Consider the following 10,550-nt stretch of genomic DNA (forward strand, 5'->3'; position numbering starts at 1 on the left):
CCTAATGGAAACACTGTAAATACAGTGGGCCCCGAGGACGGTTCTTATCTCGTGTCAACCTCGTTAAAAAATGAAACAAGGAGGCTTGAGGATGGTTCTTTTACTATGTCAACCTCATTAAAAAATGAAACAAACCCCCTTTTCAAAATTCAAAGGTAAACCTTCATTCCAACCACCAAGTTGAATGCAATGAAGCTTGGGGGGCACCCTCCTTTGACATGCGTTATTATGATGCTGGGGGCATGCAAAATAAACGAGCAGTTTTGGCAAAGTTCATGCTCGTTAAAAAATAAACGCAAAACCGAGCAGTTTTAACGCGGAATTCATGCTCGTTAAAAAATAAACATAAGCATGTGAGCAAGCTTCCTCCAGAGTTCAAGCTCATCCAGAAAAAATGAACCGGTAAATAACCATTTGAGACCGTAAATTCATCAGCCATAAAAGCCTTGGTCGTGTTTGCACCGTCACCTCCACTTTTCATTTGGCCGATCATTCACATCCACTTGATTGTTTACCTATTTTGAGGAACAGCTGCGAAGAGTGATTTCAGCTAGCCATCCTTGTGACACTGCCGTGATTGGAAAATTCCAACCTGTACCTGGAATCTGCTGCTATCCCTGTTTATCACTCGTTCCTCAAAATACGAGTCTTCTTTGAGCTCTTTTCACTAACTCGTAAAAAATGAAAAGTTTTCCGAGTTTTGGCCTTCCAGCTCGTTAAAAGGACCGGAAGAGCTATCCCTCCTCTATATTTTAATCTTTTTGGACCTGAGGGATTATTGCACAAAAAGATCGAGCGCTTGTCTAGTTCGGCTCGATAAAGCTATCGAACATTCATCCCTTCTGTATTGTTTTATACTTTTTCGGACTTAAGGGATTAGATGACGAAAAAGGACCTTTGGAGTTAACCTTATGTACCCTTTTTAGACTCTCTAAAAATGAAAAGGACCGAGTTGTCTTTGTCGCTAGGCTCGTTAAAAATACTGAATAGCGACAAACTTGTCTTTAGACGAGAACGAGTTTCCCTATCGCCAGGCTCGTTAAAACATAGCGACTGGCTTGCCCGAAGGGCAGGTTATAGAACAAGCATATGTTATCCTCCTCAAGCTTGACAAAAATAAAGAGGTACTGGTCAGAAATGACTGGGGAAAAATAGGGAGAACCTCAAAGCTTAATGGTAGCGAGTCGCTCTTGGACATGACACTTTTGCCTCCGTAAAAACATCGGGTTGGGTTGTTTTCATTCACCAGTCCCTTCACCATGGTCTCGCCATACCATCCACATTTTGGGTAATGCTACCGATCCATCACATCAGTGTCGTTATATGTTCAAGAGATGTCATTCAGAGAGTGTCAACCGGGTCCCATCCACTGCCACACATCATCTTTCATCCTTTCATGACCGCCACCCTGAATCATATTTCACAGATCGTTTTCACCATCATCACAATTACTAGCTCCGTTCCGTGTCACTGATGTGGGATTCATTAAGGCCCTCCTTTGACAGATCGCTTCTTGTCGACATCAGCTCATTATCCAAGAAGTTGATCTAGGAACACCCCCTCAGTACTTTGAAGCTTGCATGCCTCAATGGCAAGTTTCTCACTTCCGGCGACAGGTATACATTAATGACCTTCGACCGGGAGACTTTGCGTGGTGTTCGACGCCAAATCCTATATTCATGCCACGTGAATTGTGCTGCAGTACCTTGAGGGTCATCATCATTATCGGTGATTCCTCTCACGCTTGTTAACAGTTTACATTATTGACTGGTAATCAAGCGATGTCTTTCCATGTTCGACTCCAAGAAATTCTCACATGGATCGACTTGTACTTAGAGTGAAGATCGGACAAGTTTGAAGACCCCGGATCTAGTTTCATCCATCCGGGCTGCGATATATATTCAGGAGATAAAAAACATTGACATGTGCAGCAGATGATCATCCTACTAAAAGGATGATAATTTAAGCAGAGAATTATCAGTCTACTATCAGACGATCGTCTGTTTATGTACAGAAAATGTATTTATAAAGCTGAGCATGGGAAATGCCCGCATCATCTAGATCATGAAAGCAGTATGAAAAATAATGTATTGTATTGTATTTTGTTACAGGTCACCTCCCGACGATTGAATGAACTTCGGATCCTCCTAATAAAGAATTTCACCCGATAAACGACCTCATACTTTAGGGGGCAACTGTTATAGACATTTTTGTGCCTTACAGCATAGAGCATGAAATGTCAATAATCTGAGGGATCCAAAGTCCCTAAACATTATTGTTCCTACCCCTAGAGGAACAAGGTTAGCAAACCACAGCACTTCAGATCAGTTCTCCACTGAAAAACACTCAAAAACAGGTCAATTTTGGATCAAAGCAGCTGCTCCACTGAGCATCTGCGCTGGATGTCAACTGCTCCATGGTGTACTTGCGCTGAATGTCAACTCCATCAAAGGCTACCTGCGCTGAGCGAGTTTGGACATGTGGAGGAATCTTTCCTCAATGTGTCAGTGCCCATGAAGCTTCCAAATTGACACTTGGATCAGAAGATTCGCCTAATGATGAGTAAAGAGGTTCTAAAACTCCAAGTGGAAGGTGGAATCTCTGAGTGGACTCAAGAACTAAAGAACAACTGGGGTTGAAGAGGACAACGGTCACACATCAAGCTGACTTATCTTCACTCCAAAACTCTATATAAGGATCTCATCCCATGGGATCTGGAGGGCGGAATTTTGTGCAAAGAATTGCTGTTGGTTTACAGTTGTGAGTATTGGGTGATTGCTTGAGGGAGGTGAAGAGGAGATTTCTTTCCGTCGGGAAGGTGATGCTGGATTGGACCTCTCACGGTTGTATCACCGCCTGAATCTTACTTCCTTATATTAATAAAGCATTTGAGGTTCTTCTATTCGCATGTGTTTCAATGGTGTATTGTCTTACTTGCGTATTTGATTTATGCTAATCCTTGAATCAATTATGAATGCATGCTTCTTGTAGTTTCCTTTTCTTGTCTTGTTCACAGGATCTCGTGTAGCTGGGCCCGTGAGAAGACTTGGAGCTGGGAGCGAGCGGCAAATAGAGAAGATTGGATCGACCATTTGCGCAAGACATCGGTAAGTGGATCTCTTCCTTTCATCTCTTGCATGTCATAAAGACGTAACTTTAGATAGCTTTGCTTCAGCTGTTGCTAAGGAACTATCACCCTTAGAGTGGGATAGGGTCATTCCATGTTGGATACTTTTCCCCACAACACAAACAGGAACGGACCACTCCTTCTTAGGGTTTGAATTTAAACTAAGTTGGACTCATCCGAAGGATGAGCTTATAATCAAGCAAATGTTATCCTCCTCAAGCTTGTCAAAAATAAAGAGGTACTTGCCATAAATGGTGGGGGAAAAGAGAGAAAAATGAACCTGTTTGTCATAATTTTTGTCTCAGAAAAACATTTAACCACTCTTGAACATGACACTTTTTGTTCACCTGGGTTGGGAAATCCTTTGCCTAACAGTTAATCAAACCATATTGAAAGTCTTCAGCTGGTTTCTGGTATTAGCTTTGGGTCAATTGTCACCAAACCATCTGCAGTTTCGTTATGTGTTCAAGAGGTCAGTGAAAATAAACCATTCATCTGCAAAATATCTATCATCCATCTTGACCATCCCTAAGTTAGTCCTTGAAACTATATTTATTCAAACTTGATCTATGATTTTGTGTTGTGGGCTTCCCTACAATAGATTTCTTTCTATCGACTTCAGCTCATTATCTAGAAAGACGATATAGAAATCGTCAGTACCTTGGAATCTGCATGCCTCAATGGCAGGTTTCTCACCTTTGATGACAGGTTGCATCATTGACCTTCGATCAGAGGATTCCGTGACATGTTCGACATCAACACATCTATTCACATCTCATGGATTGTATTGAGTACTTTGAGATCCATTGACATTACTGGTGGTTTCTCTCACACTTTTTAACAGTTTACATCATTAACTGGTAATCAAGTGGTTTCTACCATGTTCAACTTCGACACATTCATTCACAAGGATAGAATCGTACTATTTCAGGAAGTAGAAATCAATACCCTGGATCCAGTTTCCACCATCCAGGCTGCAAGGAGTTTTGTTATTCATTATACAGTGGACTATTCATAAACGGATGGTTGTGACCATACTGTGTCTACATGTGTCTATACTTGTGATGTATTACAAGATCATTCCTATATCAGAGCAGTTTAGTTAGTTTCCTAGTCAGTTTTAATCTGAGTATGGGAATGCCTACCTCAGCAATGATATGATCTCATATATATATATTGTATTGAAGGTTTTTACAGGTTCCAACCAGGCTCTCCACAAGATGATCCTCGAAATGATAAAGTACTTCACTCTTCTTAGATGACAAATACTATCTATTACAGACTTCGCACTTTAGGGGGCAATCTGTTACACAAAATATTGTCACCATGACTTTCTGCAATCAGTGTGAGTCTATCACCACTCATACTGTCCTCCTTTGCAAGTCTCAAACCTCAACTCTTCATGTCAAGCCTTAAAAATGAGAGAAAGTCCTTGAAAATCTCTAAAACTCTGGTTCCACACTTTCTCTTAGCATTACCTGCGGTCCTGTACCCCTTGGTCATGTTGACTATGGACCTGCCCACTCTGTCTCTAAACGAGTGGGTGCGGACCCCTGTAAAAGTAAAAAAGGTGCAAGTTTATTATTAAAAATTCACTTTGGATTAATTCTGGACGCTTCTAGAAGGAATCTTGACATGGCAAGTTCGCTCCCAGGTGGTTCATGCATCCCATAACTAAAGGAGCTAACCCCTTAATGAGAGAAGCTTATCCCTTTAAAGGAGGACTCTATCCCTTTGAAGGTGGACCTAGTAACTTCCTTCCTTTGCACTATAAATTAAGGCATTGGGCTGGTTTCTAGTGAGGTTGAAATTTGAACATTTTTTAGGGTAAATGCTGTTGGAATTTAGACTTCCTAATTGAGCTTGAGAGGAAAGATTACATACCTTTTGATCTCTTTGGGAAGAGAGTGAAACTTGTCAAAGTAGAGGAGATTCTTGATGGACCTTGGGAGGAGCTTGTACAACATCAAGGCACCAAGGTTGTAAAGTTCTTCTTTGTTTAAATTTAATACAATCAGATTCATTTTTATCAATAAATTGTCTTCTATGGTTTATTTCATGAATTCCTTGATCATCATGATAAATATGGTTTATTATATTGGCTATGCAGGTGTTATTTGATGTGTGCCTGTTTGTGTTTGCAGGTTATTTAAAAGGGAGCTCATTTGGATGAACGGAGCGTGGCTTCCACAAGCTAGCACTGGACTTGAGGTAGGGTCTAAAACATCTATTGGATTTTATTTATAAATCACATATTTAGGGAAAGATAGAATTTGTTTGGTTTGCTTGTCGCTAGATATCCATAGATACTAGGGCGATCAGTCTTATCCGCAAGAACGATTTATCCACCTGACATCTACTTACCTAGCAGTCCTTTAAAAAAGCGTCGCTCCACCTCACTTTAGCTGACTGAGGTGTCGACCATGAACTCAATCAAAAACCATCCTATGACGCAATCAAGCCAATGATCGACAGCATGGGCGATCTTGTCCTCATATGCTTCCAATTTCTATACTAGCTCTAGGGTCCAAACAATAGGACTGTCAAGTTTCCACCTTCCATGGCTATCTGCTAGCTTCATGATCCACTCGTATAGCTCAATTGGGAAGAAGAAGAAAAGATCTTGTGGATCTCTGTATATAGGTATCTGTCCAACCACTGTTCCTTTGTTAGTCATGGGTTTCTGTTCTCCTACACTGTGAATTCATGGATCTTCCTATCCAACCAGTCTTTGATCTCCTTCATAGTTGGATTCTAGTGATACGACATCACTGTTATAGCTCCAAATCTGTCTCTTATGGTTTGTGATGCTGCACTATTGGCCTAGGGCAACCCCTCCTTCCAGACCTGGTCCTAAAATTTAAAAAACAGTGTTTTATCCCTTATACACGACATTTCCCTGAGTTAAACGCATGTATATGCGGGTCTGTGTATACCCAACCCGTGTATATGTATTAAAACACTTAAAAAAATACAAAACTCCTTAATTTCGGGCGGAGATCGCGAGTTTTACCTGCTGATCACCTGTTAGTTCTCGTGGCCCAACTGTTCCCAACCAACTCCCAACTAAAAAACTACTTTGGGAGAGGTATAAAAAGACCTCAATGGGAAGGCCTAAAGGAGAGAAGAAAGAGAAAGGTTATTATGCTGAGATTTTTCCCCTGACCAAGTCTAAAGATCCTTGTGCCTTCTGCACTTCCCCCATTTGTACAGGAAACCTTTGTTTCCTTGTGTGTTGATGTCCATCCACTACTTATGACATCATGGAGTAAGTCATGGAAGGAGTTTGTTAAAGGCTTGAGGTTGGACGGATCCGTAAGGAAGCTTTGCTTGGAGCCTGCGAAAGGTGACTCATGTGAAATTATTCCTTTTTTTGTACTTTATTTGTCTATAATAAAAGAAACACATGTCTTGGTTCCCGATATAAATCTTTTTTATGTCCATGATATTCATGTTAGAATACATATGTGAATGGTTGTTTATATTTCATAACTAACTACCTTTCTTTATAACATGAAGATGGTTTCTTTGTAAGGTTTTGTCCATATACTGCTGTGTTCTTTGGAATTTGTGGTTTTGCAGATCAAAGGAGCAAAAATGGAACTCCAAGAAGGGTTTGCACCCTAAAGGGCCTTCTCAAACATAGGACCTAAGGTATGCCCTCTTATCATAGAATTTTCTTACAATAGCATAATGGTTGTATGAATGTGTCTTTATCTGTATAGACAATTTTCAGTCTGCTAGGGTTTCAAACCAAAAGTCCTAGGGGAACATCTCCCTCAACAGAATTGGCGACTCCACTGGAGACAACACTCTTTTTGTTCCTAGTTTGGGTGTTTTCAAGCCAATCAAGGCTCAACTACCTATTTGCTGGCTGTTGCTGTCTGGTCTATTTTTGAACTTTAAGTTTTGCTAGTTTCTTCAGTTTGTTTTTTTATTTTTCTTGAAACCTTTTATATACGTTGTTTTTCTTAGTTACAAAGGCGTATATACGCATGTTTCTTTAAGTGAACCCACGTATACACAGGTTTCCTTAGTTACAGTCACATATACACGCAATCTGTACACCAGTACAGTCGCGTATATCTTGCAATTTTCAAGATTTTTAAATCTTTTTATCTCTGAAGGTCTGTCTAGTGGTTTCATTTAGTCTGAAACAGTCACTTTCCAGTATCAGTTTTTTTTTTTACAGCAAGCATCTTGTTCCAAATTCTCTCTGACTGTAAAGGGTATTGGTCTTGTTTTTGTTGTTGCAAGCGTCATCCTTTCTTGTTTAAGCACGCAAGATTTCTTGTTTGGAATCTTGGCTGCTCTGATTCATCAGGGAAAAAAGATTGATCTCAATCTTTGTGTTAAATCTTGCTTTTGGTGACTTTTTGTTTGCTTGACAAAACCACTTTTTGTGACCATCCACTTCTTTGTTTCATGAAAAGTTGTTGATTGACACTTTCTTGAAATTTGTCTTTTTAATCTTTTTGGTCTTTGTTGCCAAAGCTTTCATTGCTGCTTTTGATTGTTAAGAGCATCCTTAAACACATTTATTTTTGTTGAGTTTTCATCCATTTTGTGGTGTCAACTTGCAAAAGTGTTTGTTGCCTATTCTTCAGTCACAAAGTTTCAGTCTTGTTGAGAACATTTTTGAAAAGACTTTTTTGTCGTTGTTTTTGAAGAAAACTTTTTAAAAAAAACTTAGTTTTGCTTTCTTGAACTTTGTTTTCACTTGGTTTCCTTTTATTGAATGAAAGGGCTTTATGTTTGTCTTGAATCTTGTTTTTAGTGTTTAGACGAAATGAATGGTAACATCTCATATTCCATCTAGACATTTTAAGTGGAAAAATAGAAATTGATAAGCAAGCAACTTTCATTTCTTGTTTTTAAGAGTAGTTTTGAATCTTGCATCAGCATATAGTTGTTGCATTAGGATAGATTTGCATATCTTTTTAGGCATACATAGCTTTGTTAAATTTTGTGAGTGTGAAGCGTGGATTAACGAAAAGAAAAGAAAAAATTGTTTTATTAGAAGTTCCTCTGAACCCTATAGAAATTGCTTTTCATTGAAAAATGAAAACAAGTGCATGTGCATGTAGTTAGATTTTTATTAATTTCTTTTGCGTCAAAAAACACCACTAGTTTCACTTCCGTTATCCCGTGACTTAAAGAACAACCTATTTTAAAATCAAGCGCTAATTAAAATTCATTAAATTTTTTTTTTTAAGTTAGATACATCAAAAAGTTTTAGGATTTTAGGGCCTTGGATTAGGCGAGCGGAGAGTTAACTCTCCAAGGCCATTTAAATGTCAAATGTAGGAGTCTGAATAGCAAGTGAAAATCCAATAGCGTTAGGAAGACCAGGAAAGCTCTGGATCTGGTAGTTAAGCATGAGGGTCTGTGAAGACAAGGAAGAGAGATACCCCCTCTCCTACTTGTCCGAACTTACCTCACAACTATTCCGCCTGGCTTCTGCGATGAGTTGGTGTCCATAGTTTCTACTCCTATGGATCTACACAGGTGGATACGGAGGGGAATACCGTGGCACCTAAGGTTGACGTTGCATCACTCTTGACAGTACTACTGGAGGGCACCCTTGCGAAGTTTGGGGGCTTGCACCGGCGCAGGCTGTTGTTAGGAGGTCAGCGTAACTTCCTCTAATACCTTCGGTGATAGGACTAGGCCCTCATCATCCCAGACTATCTTCGGAAGGCCCCTTAATTCACTTTCTTGTATTTTGGTGTCTGGTCCTAATCACCCAGAGTGGAAATAATTGGTAGTTGTTTGACTGGCTGTTATCTTTAGGGACTTTTATAGTGTGTACTCTGTGCTCTTAGTTGGCCTAGCTTTCAATTTTTTGAGTCTTTAGTTAGATCATAACAAAAAATTCAAAGTGGCTGACCGATCTCCTAGACGGTCTCGAAGACTTTGTGGTCTTTCACCACCAAGTTTAGAGCCTTCTCCTAGAAGGCATAGAGGTAATACTGTTGGTGGGTTTTGTCCCATGGCAGTTGATGCATCAGGGATTGATCCTCTACGCGGGGGCATTAGTTTTCAAGCAAGGCCTAGCACTTCCGCAGAACAAGAGAGGAACACTCCACTTCTTTCTCGAGTTCTCTTTCAAGCAGAGAATAACATAGAGGTAGAAGAACTCTCAGAGTCGTTAGCGGCTCCGAATTCTCCCCTACCATCTACTCATTCGGACGTATTACAATACGTTGGTACTCCGACGCATAGACCGTCAAGTCCAGGTTACGCTACGCGGTTACCATCGATGACCACTACTTGAAGCATGGCTTCTACTACAATTGCTACAACTATGCACACTCCAACATCGATACAGGGGGGAGGAACGATTTCCATCTTCTCTCCTTCTTTGTTTGGATATTTTGCCAGCACATCCTTAGTTGGGTCTACCTCCATTCCATCAATGAGTGGAAATTCCCAAACCAATTCTTTTGGTTCTGGATTCTTCCAATTTGGCACCCACTCACAGGGTATTCCATCAGTTCCGTTTAGTGCCGCTACATCCATGGTGGGCGGATCGCTTCATTCCAAGGTTTTCCTTTCGGAAGTGGTCATATACCACATTCCAACTCGACAATAGGATCCATGCCTTTTTCTTCTATAGGACAATGCAGCAATCCTTTCCAAGGTTGGACTAACCCTGGGGTTAGTGGCACGGGAATTGGGAATCCGTCCTTCGGCCAACAAGGGAATAGTTCGTGCTCCACAGTTAGTTCGTTTCAAAGTATTCATCGCTTAGCTTCAGCTTGGAATCTGTATCAGGGGTTATCAACTCCTTATAATCCTTTAGGAGGAAACTTTGCTGGTTATGGAGGCTTTGTGGCTGGAGTTGGTCAAACTCCGAATTTTGCTGGATCACAAGGCTTGCCTTTTGGTTCAGCCGGCTCTACTGGTTACTTCGGGCAGCCTAGTGCCTTCCAAAATCCAGGCCAATCTTTTCAGAACTTTGGGAGCTCCTCCCAGTCTGGGTGGAATCCCCAAGGTCCTCCTAGGCTTCCGTTTCTGGCAACTTTGAACTTGCCAGACCTCACTAAGTTAACAAACGATCCAATCAAATACAATCCAGCCTAGCCTCTGGTCCCAACCAAACTCCCTTTGGACATTCCAAAATTCAAAGGGAAGAGCAGTGAGGACCCAGGCGACCATGTAACCACATTCCATTTGTGGTGCTCATCTAACTCCCTGATCGATGACTCGATTAGGTTGAGAATTTTTCAACGCACCTTGACTGGTAATGCGGCCAAATGGTATATAGAGTTACCAGGGGGCAGCTTTACATCTTTTGCTGACTTAGCCAATATTTTCTTAAATCATTTCCAGTTGCCTGTCTGTTATGATGTCGAAACTGAACTTCTGGCCACTTTTCGTCAGGATAAGGCAACTCACATTTCTGATCATATTCAAGAAT

Source organism: Pinus tabuliformis, chromosome Q (assembly GCF_031772625.1).
Source record: "Pinus tabuliformis cultivar Carrire ecotype Pingquan chromosome Q, CPIR1, whole genome shotgun sequence".
Classification (NCBI taxonomy): Eukaryota; Viridiplantae; Streptophyta; class Pinopsida; order Pinales; family Pinaceae; genus Pinus; species Pinus tabuliformis.